This window comes from Papaver somniferum, unplaced genomic scaffold (assembly GCF_003573695.1).
Source record: "Papaver somniferum cultivar HN1 unplaced genomic scaffold, ASM357369v1 unplaced-scaffold_19, whole genome shotgun sequence".
NCBI lineage: Eukaryota > Viridiplantae > Streptophyta > Magnoliopsida > Ranunculales > Papaveraceae > Papaver > Papaver somniferum.
Genome location: NW_020628818.1, coordinates 2,994,737 through 3,005,461, shown reverse-complemented (window position 1 = coordinate 3,005,461; position 10,725 = coordinate 2,994,737).

Sequence of the window (10,725 nt, the reverse complement as noted above, 5' to 3'; positions counted from 1 at the left end):
AGGATAGTTATAATCTCCTCATAGTTGAACTAGTCATTCATCTTGTTGATATCCTGATTCTCCCTGTCAATAATGAGAGTTTAAGCGAAATCATATCATCGGGACAATCCACTTATCCTCCTAGATACTTATGCTTCTCCCATCTTTAATTTTCTATTTGATGTTCTCCTAGATGTTTGCAATTCCTTCGATAATTCTTTTCCATATCCAAGAATCGCCACATTTGGTTCAGTTTTCATGCTCAAGATATTTTTGTCTTTAATGTACTTAGATTTCATGATGTAGGATTCGAGAAAACTCTCATATTGAGCTAGTCTTCATTTTATTTTTGTTATCATAACATTATCGAAGATCTTCATATCAATGAATCATAAGCCTTCTAGTTCTTTTGGCTTACAGATAGAGTCCTAAGCTTTTGGATAATACCCTTTTGGATTGTTCATATCGTTACCCAAAATAAATCTCTATGAAATTTATTGACATCCTAACAAGTTTGCTTGGGTTATTTGAAGCGGTTCACCTAGTAAATTTTAAAAATGGGAGTAACAACATTGATAAGAGTAACTTTGCCAGGAGGATATAACATCTTAATTTTTTATCCAACAAGTCTTTGTTTCAGCTTTCCAACACAAATCTTGAAAGAGCTAATTGTGCTTCTGTTGGTAAAAAAAGGAGATCCAAGATACTTATCATAAGTGAGTATCATATGAACCTCCATAAACTTGTTAATAAGAAATGCTAAGTTGCCATCAGTATCTTTGCTAAAAAAGATTATAGATTTGTCGAAGCTAATGGATTAACCAGAAGTGTTGATGATCCCGAAGATATCCACTATGTATTGCATTCAAGCATATTGATAATACAGAAAACTATACGATCATTAAAAAACAACAAATAACTTATATAATGAGCATCTTTCCAATTTTAATACCAGATATAAGATATATATTTGCAGTATGAGTAAAAGTCTCGGAAAGGTTTTCCATGCAGAACATAAAAAGAAAAATTGAAAGGCAATCTTATTGTCTTAAACCTATACAAGGATTGGAAATTTCACCTAAAACCCCGTTAATCAGGATAGCCATATTATTAGTGGACAAGTAGAGTGCACGTGTGTTGCACGTCAATCAACAACCGTGTGTTTTTCATAATGTATTTTGCATTTTTAGGATTTTAGAGTCCAAACTCTCGAATTAACTAATGTAAACAAAAGAAATTAAAAATATTTAAAACTAAATTATTAATAATATATCATTCAGTAGTATCGTATGAATGAATCGTGAGTTAAATTATGGTCACCTATTTCTCAAATACGTTAAAGGGCTGTTATTACTTGGTCTTTTAATAAAAAAAAGAATGCATATTATATATATACTTAATGACCACCTGCACGGTGATAGGGATGATAGGGATGCAAATATTTACTTAGATCCAAAATCTAACAAACACATCCCCACCAAAATACTTCTATTAGCAAAATAGATGAGTGATAAAACTAAGGTGTATTAGCAAAATACTAAAATGGTAAATTTAATACTTCTAATAAGTGTATGCTAAATCAGTTTTTTATGGTTATGCTAAACCAGTTGACCTTCATGATACTTGGTAAACTCGTAGTGATTATTCCAAGCTAGTTGCACCATAAAGAGGTACATGATGATGTAGGTAATCATCTGAGTTTAACAATCACTTTTTTGACAGATAATCAGAAGAAGAAAAATACTTGTTTGACAAATAATCAGAAGAAAGAAATGACGTGTCTCGATTGAGTCCTTTTCTACAGCTTATGTTGGTTCTAGCTGAATTGGATCGTCTTCTTCATCCTTATCAGGGTAAAAAATCCCATCTCTGTTAATACGAAATAGAAAGTTGTGCTCAAGTTAGTTATGTTGAGTTATGAAATTGGGGTTTTCTGATCAAATTGAGGAAATTTTCGTAGATTCGAGAAGTTTTGGTTTGTGGGCATTCAATGTCTCCCCAAATTTCAACTTGGCAACTGTAATTAAGTTTTTGTTATTACATCTGAATGAGCTAGTGGGCTAATCCAAAATATCAGGTGGACTATTTTGTTTTCTTCGGACAATTACAATGTATCATGGTTTTGTGCCGTCGGATTCGAAATTCACCATCATCGTCTGTTTGGTTATGATTTGGTGGTGATGGATCATTACAAAACGTTGTCCAAGGATGACTAATGATTCATTCAAAGATGCCAGATGCAAAATTGAATTTTGTTAAGTGAAAACACGGACCGACGGAGGTGGTTCTAGTTACGGCGGAGGTTATGTCGTGGTGGTGGTGAAGAATTACAAAAAATAATTTGTATGATGGTGGGCCCGAACCTCAATATTTAATGTAACCTCAATAATTTGGTTGGTTTTTTTGTTTTTTGGTTGATGGCAGGCGGAAATTGTAGGGTTTGATCTTTGATTACATTTTCATTTTGGGAATATTTTTGTTTGTGGCATAGTGCTACAAGTATTGGTGGTTAAAGAGAGAGGTTGTAGCAGAGGAGGTGGTAGCACTGGTTATGCTGGTGGTGGTGATGGCGTCGGCAGCGGTGTGGATGAAAAAAAGAGGTTTTGTGAGGTATTTAAGTAATAAAGAGGGGTATAGTGGTCTGTTCAGTTCCACATGGAGGGATATTTCAATCGCAGCCGGAAAAATGAGAAATGTTATCGGAGGAGAATTTAAAGAAGAAATTTATTACGCTAGGGGTAATTTCGTCGAGTAAACAAAAAAACACACGGAATGTGACGGGAATCTTGTAAGGAATATTCTGTCATCTAATGGTCCAGATTTTAAAGGAAGGAGATCTAACGGCTGCTTTTGCTTAGCACTTTGACTTTTGTTTAGTCTTGTTCTCATTAAAGGGAGAGATATGCATTGTTTGATCATCGGAACCCCATCTCCTTCATTATGGGTCGGAGAAAGTCCTAGAAAACCATGTTAAAAGCTCTATCTATATCAATTTTGATTCCCATGGTAAATAAAAACATTGTCAGAGATTTGTCTTCCAGGAATAAAAGCACAGGAAGATATGATTTTATCTAACATCGATTTTATTTTTTGAGCAATGTATTTGGATATGATTTTGTAATTTAGGATACATAAAGTAATTGGTCTAAAATGAACATGAGAAGTATAATTATCAATTTATGCAGAGGTGAAGTTTATTTTCTTAAGCATGAATCCCAAATTCAGAAAGTTTTGAACCATGTAGATTATGTCATTTCTCACAATGTCCCAATTGGCTTGAAAGAAAATTCGGAGGAAAACTATTGGGACCAGGAGCCTAATCACCAATCAAACTAGATGTTCTTGATTTCCATAATATCATGGGTGGATTTCAGGAGAATGCTATCTTAATGGGTAATGGTGGTAGGTATAAGGTTTATGATATCAAAGTTAATAATAGTTGTTTCAGTAGTAGCCATGATTTTGAAATGGTTAGTGAAACTCTTAGTAACTTCATATTTTTCAGTTAGCTAATACCTTCAGAATTCTGAATAGTTTTAACTATATGTTTCTTCGGAATCTATTTATGGTAGTTTTTTTTTTGTTTGTTTTGATCGATCTATTCATGGTAGTTATATGAAGGAAACTGGTATTTCCAACTCCCAACTTGTTTGGTCTCCCCACTTAGCTTTCCAAAAAATTTCTTCAGTATCATCTAAATGCTTGACTTCTATTCTGGAAGCATTTTTGACTTGGCTTTGCCGTGATTGGAGTAATTATTATATATCCATTCCATTTTTTTTATCTCCTAAATATTGGTCTTCCTATTGTCATAAACCTCCTTGTTCAGATTCTAACTTTGTATTTAATCTGCTTGAGTTTTCTAGCAATCATAAAAGCAGAAGAAGCCAATGATTTTCTTGCAGTTTTCATGATCCAACTAAGGGCCAAAGAAATTGAAATGAATGTGACCACTCTTACATTTGGGTTTGGAGTTGATGAAGATAATCTGATGGTCAGACGCAATAGCAAGAAGATTAGGGATGATGGTACTAGGGAAGAGAAAGAACAAAAATTCATAAGAAAAAGCTATATCTAACCATTTCCCAGAGCAAGGACTATGTGGGTTGAGAGTCTCTAATGAAAGACTTGATCAAATTTGGTCCAACTATGGGTAGAGGGAAAGCCTCTTTAACCTTAAACTCAATCACGCTCTCTTTCGGCCGATCGAATGAGTGAAAGTCTTCAATACACACATACAATTAGCCGTGTGAAATAAATAAAATAAAAATGCAAACTATTTGCCTTTTGAAGCTGAATTGCAAAAAGTGGAAAATTGTTTGCCTTATGAAATTCAACTCAAATAAATGTTAAACATTTTGCCTTCTGAAACTGAAATGAAAAAAAAAATAAAAAATAAAAATCATAATTTCCAGTGTGATCTGTAAACCGTATATCTCATGATGGATTTCACACTCTCTCAACTAGACTCTCTTTCATATTGAAAGAGATAGACTCTGATACACTCTATTCCATAGTCCTTGCACTTGATAAGAGCAGCCCCAATCCGGTGTCCTGATGAGAATACCGACATCATAGCTGAATCGTTTTGTCCTTTTGTTATTTTAATTTAACCCCGTAAAATAGAAGAAAAAAACGCCTCATTTGAGCCGTTATAACGATCCGATACAGCTATTATTGTCGTTTGAGAAAAATATCGTTTGGTCCTTTTTTAGGTGGTCCCATGTCTGTTTAGTCCTTTGGGAAAACGCCTTTATTGTTTGGTTCATAATTACTTAAAAATATTAAATGGACAAAAGTACCCTTCCATGTTAATTTCCACTTATTTTTTTTTGTAGCAGTTCATTCTTCAAAATGAACTCCTGTTAATTTCTACTTATTTTTTCAGAAATCACCTAAAAAACCAGAGTTCATTCCAGAAATGAACTCCATATAAAAAGCTAAAAAAACAGAGTTCATTCCAGAAATGAACTCCATATAAAAAACTAAAAAAAACCAGAGTTCATTCCAGAAATGAACTCCATATAAAAAGCTAAAAAAACAAAGTTCATTCCAGAAATGAACTCCGTATAAAAAGCTAAAAAAACAGAGTGGAATTTGATATTCGTCCTGCATCATCATCATCTTCATCATCTTTGTCTTCAACATCAGCAGAAATACTTCGTCTTCATCTTTGTCACCGTCTCCACCATCTTCAACAACACCAGCAGCCACAAAAAAAAGAAGGAAAACGCGCAGATCTTCATTGTTGTTCATCATCTTCATCGTCTTTCTCCATCTTCAACATTCAAACACCAACAACAACAGAAGAAAAAAAAATCAAGATTCTTCATCTTTGTTACCGTTTCCACCATCTTCAACAACACCAGCAGCAACAAAAAAACGAAAAACGCGCAGATCTTCACTGTTGTTCATCATCTTCATCGTCTTTCTTCATCTTCAACATTCAAACACCAGCAACAACTAAAAGAAAAAGAAAAATATCAAAAAATAGAGTTCGTCTTCGATCTATGTAATCAAATCAAAATCTCTATTTTTTGTTTCTCTGTAAATCGTCGCATCATCTCTGCAAATCTTCATCGTCGTCTACAAAATCTTCATCGTCTACTGCATATCTTCATCATCTTTGTTTCTTGTTTCCACAAAATTAAAACCCTAGAAAAAACAGAGAGAAAACTAGATCAAGAAAGAAAAAAAGATGAGAGAGAAAGTAAATCTGAAAATGATTTATTTTATCTTACTTTTTGACTTTATATATAGTCCTAATCTAAAAGGATATTTCTATCACTGCATGATGAAAATTATATCATTCATGACATCACTATAAGACCAAACCATAATTTTTAAGACCAAACTATAATATATTTTTTCCGAAAAGGTCAAACCAGACCAGACACATGACTTGTTCGACTAGACTCTCTCTGAAACTCTCCTAGGACTATATGGTAACTATTTCCTACTTATCGTTTCTTGTAGAACCGATTCTTATCCCCCACAGTTTTCTACCGTGCTTGAGAATCTCGAACATCTCCTTGCTAATGGCTGCTGCAAGAGCTGAAATTCTGTCCCTTTTCAGGTCTTTACTTAGAACATCTGAAAATTTCTTAGACTATAATATCAGAGAGTATGCTAAGAGAAGAACTATTGATGGGTTTCACCAGAATAAAAACCTATCAGATCCTTCATCAATCTCTTCTGCGGTTTTTCAAGGAAAATCTCAACTCGAAATAGCTAAAAGACAGTCGATTGTTTACTCTTTATACGCTCCCAAATCAAAGAGTGTCATGGACATGTAGAGCTCGTGGTGATCAAGATTATCTTTCTGGTACTCTTTGTTGTTTCTAAAGTTTAATTTCGTTTTTTTCAATTAGTATTGAAATGTTATGAAATCATTGCTAATTTTGGATTTTGATTACTTGGTTTAGTGAATTTGTAAGTTTTTAATGAATGGCTTTGTTATAGAATTATCCAATTTAGGATAAATTTTAGGGGTTTTTCATATTGTGAAAATAAAGGAATAAGCAACTTCTGATCAAAGGTTAATTTGATTTTGATTACTCATACTCTGGTTTGCACTGTTGTGAAATCACTTACAAATTGATTCTGATACATCTCCTATTCTACCCGTGTATCTGATTATTCTCATTGATACAGGATTCTTCTGGTATGTTTTGGTGATATTAACAATTTAACAGCTCTATTTGCTTTAGAGCCCATTGATAGAGTAAAAGCCAACTTCATTACTTTTGTTGAGTGATTGATTATATAATCACCCTCTTACTGTCAGAGTCGATCTAATCCATGGTTAAGTTGATAATGGAGTAGGAAAGTTAATGATGGTGATATGAATTAACCCGTAAAAGTTTGATTATCTGAGACTGATAGAGGTAGTGATGTCTCATATAACTGGTCTATGCCAATCTTTTAAAGCATTATTGAACTAATCTTTGTATAAAACTATGAAGCTTTGTACATTTGGCTATTTCGTGCAGTAAGCGATAGAATAGGCTTTACGCTGACAATAGGTGCCAGACTTGACATGGTGGTCATGGTTGTATGAGGTTTTTCTTGAGTAAGACTTTATTATGGCGAGAATCTAATACCTGCATCATGCATGAAAAGGATTTTAGGCGAGAATTGTTTTTCGAATTAAGTATGAACCGAGATTTTGTGTATACCCACGTTATCTCTGTGGAATTTGAGGTTGCTTTTACTTTTTTTTTTTAATAGGAAAGATAGAGATGTATTGATGCTTGAAGTTACATAGAGTTCTTGTCCTGCTGAACGAGGACTTGGGTCCAGTTTGGACCATTATTTAACCAGTTAAAACTAAGAGATCGAGTTCTTGCAAATTTTGCCAGAGAATCAGCTAGGTGATTTACATCTCTGTGCACATAATTGCAGCTCCAAGAATCTAAGGAATTTACTACTATTGCTGGATAAGAGATTTTTCCAAGTAGGTCTGAGAGAGTACATCACAAGAAGTTATTTAGTGATCTTGTTGGATGTTTGAGTTTTGGTGCTGCAATAGTAATCTATGATGTTTTCCATCACTCTCGATATTTGCTTGATGAACTTTCGTTGGATACTTGATCCTCAGAGTTTTCGATTGCACAAATCAAGAGACTGGTCTTTTTATGGTCCATCAGTATTTCATTTTAAGACTCCATATTACATCTTGTTTGAGTTTCATGCAAATTAGTGTCTCTATTTTTACTTTCCACTTTATTGTTGTAAATAGCTCTCGACAAGTTGGTATGATGAACCCTTGATTCTGAAGTAAGCATTTTCTGCATGCTTTCACTAATTCGATGTCTTTGAAAATTCATGCTTCCCGTTTAAGTATTGTTGTTAAAATCTGAATGGGCATGCATGGTGGTAAACATGAATGGGCACTTATTTTTCTGTCAGATTTGGAAAGTCCCAGTGGTCCTAAAAGTTAAAATCTTTTGCGAACTTTATTATACTGGTGTCTAGGATATAGGGGTAATTCCTGGCAGCATAAAGGAAGCATCTTCGATTCTGACATTGCTGGCGGCATTCTCGTATCGTGGGAGACTACCAACGATTATTCACTCAGAGTAATCTTGAGCTTTGATGTATGTAGTGCACTTGAATGTTGTCAGCAGGGAAATGGTTTTCTCCTCTATACTGTGTATTGAACGAGTCATGACTCACACCTGACTGGTAGACAGGAGATAGATAGGCCCGAGCGTGTTTTTCACCCTATAGGTATTTTGGGCATTTTGACTCGCACTTAAAAAGAGTGAGCGTGTTTTTCACCCTATAGGTATTTTGGGCATTTTGACTCGCACTTAAAAAGAGTTACCGCCTAAATGATGTGCTTTATAGCAAATAAAATGAGTTTTTCGTGTGAAATCATGAAACTGAGGCAGTAGACATTTTTTATATGAGCGAAAATTTCATGATATCTACGCCTAGATAGTTTATACAACCCTATACAAGGAAATTGGGAAAGGAAAAGAACCCCGTGAATTATTGTTTTCTACTTAAGAGTGTACTCCATAAAAATAATTGTCATTTGAATCTCTCCAAATTATATTTTGCTATAAATTATTGATATGTCGGAGGAAATTGAAAAACCTTATTGAAAAGAACCAGAAAAGAGGAAGTCGAAAAACATTACTCAAGAGAACCGAAAATAAAACAGTAATTTGTATCCCTGATCAGCAAATTGGATGCCGAACTCTTAAATAAAAAAAAGGAGTTTCTACGGTCAGCAAAAGAATGTTTCTACAAACAACTACCTCATAGTTCATATTGCTATTCTCTTGATTCCCATGCTAAGAAAGCACAGACACAAATACTAATGAAGTATACAATTTCCCAGCCGGATCTTGTATGTAGTGGGAGAAACAAATTCCACATGAAGTGTCACAAGTCATGAATAACTAGTATGAGAAAGAAAGCATCACATTTAATAAACGAACAGTTACACATGTAATTATGGAGCATATCTACAAAAAACAGTTTTAATGTAATTTGGCAACAAGATTAGACCCATCTATTGCATAAAGGCAAAAGTTATATGGAGTCCCAACCCTATATGAGATAGATTCATCACACAGGTTTTTTAGGAAACCAAAGAGTTTACAAAATGTCTGTTTTGTCTCCTCTCGTCCCACCGGAGCTGGATGACTCGCCCATTGCAGAATCAGGAGATACTATACGCTGCCGTGGTTTTCTCTTCAAAGTAGTCAAAGAAGTCGGCATGCCTGAGATTTCCTGAACAAAATAATAATTCAGTTCAGCAAAAAACAGTCCAAATTAGAGGGAGTTTACAGATCAGAAGAAAATCAAGAATGCAAGCACACAAGACATTTAATGCAATACACAATTACCTGACACCACTTTCCCATGTCTTACATGTGACAAAGGCAATGGACAAATATCAAATGAGCCAACGTACAAGATTTCAAAAATAAAACTCACTCAACATTTATAATTCTAAGCCTAACCATGATCCAGTATCACCTAGACCTTAGTTCATGGTAGGAGCTGTTGAACTTAAGAATATCCAGTTTTTGTGAATCTAAACATGTGTGACCATGGAAGGAACTCTTGGAAGTAGAAGCAACCAGGTACTCATTTTATAATTGGCATACCCTAATTTGACTGTTTGACACAAAAAGTCTGGGCAATCCTAAATCTGAAGTAAAGACAAGGTTAGACAATTAATAAAGTGCCCCTTTACCACCAAGAGACAAAAAACCAGGTTAGTGAGTTAGGCTAACAGGCTAACTGGGCATTATATAAATATACACCAGGCAATACCACAAACTCAGAATCACAAAACATTGGCTATTCAAAGATTATTAGAAACCGAAAACCTTGAGCAACAAAAAAAAGGGTGCTAATGCAAGGAATTTCTTAGTTACCTTCATCAAATGCAACCTTAAGTCGCATGGTCGAACTCCCTCCCCTATGCATACCATAGCAAATTGGGAATAGTTAGATAGAACATCTGCTGCCGCCTGCTTTCTCTCTTCAATCTGAAAGTGTTGTTCAAACCTTGTGAGTGGAAAGGCCAAATTCTTGCAACTTTTAGCAGAATTAGTTGCTCAAACTAGATATTATATAGAGATGACAAGCACAGTTGTTAGAAGCCAGTTCAATTTGTACCATTAACAGTGTCCTTTACATGTTCAAAAAACACGATGATGCTGTTCCTAATTAACCTAAAAAAGGATCCTCCTGGCACACACAAGTTAGAGAAAATAGACAGTAGATTGGAAAAGTACGACCATTCAGTAAGTGAACTCTGGCCTGGAACAAGAAACCGGTGGATGCTCTTTCAACAAATTCTTCGCCTTGTAATTAACTTAGACCTGACTTCCTATGAATGAATAGAAAGGTACAGCATTTTTGCCCAATTTTTGTGTCATCTTAAAATGAGCATGACAGAGGTAGAGATGCCTATATTAACAAATAACGCATCAATTGCTATTGCTTGGGGTAGGTAAAAACAAGAATGAATAGCAAATAAGACCCCAAAGTTAAGATTTAGGGCATCAAATTAACCTCTAGAAGGACATTGTATACAATATTTCCATTGAAAAAGAAAAATCCGAAGTTCATGATATTCCAATAATTAGATGTTTTAGCTTTATTGTTGATCTACAGAAACCGATGTTGGAATTTCGATAATACCATGTTTTTAAAAGTTCTAGTATGCAAGTTGAGTTATTTTGATAACGAATTGCAGTAAAGTGCAGTTTAGATTGA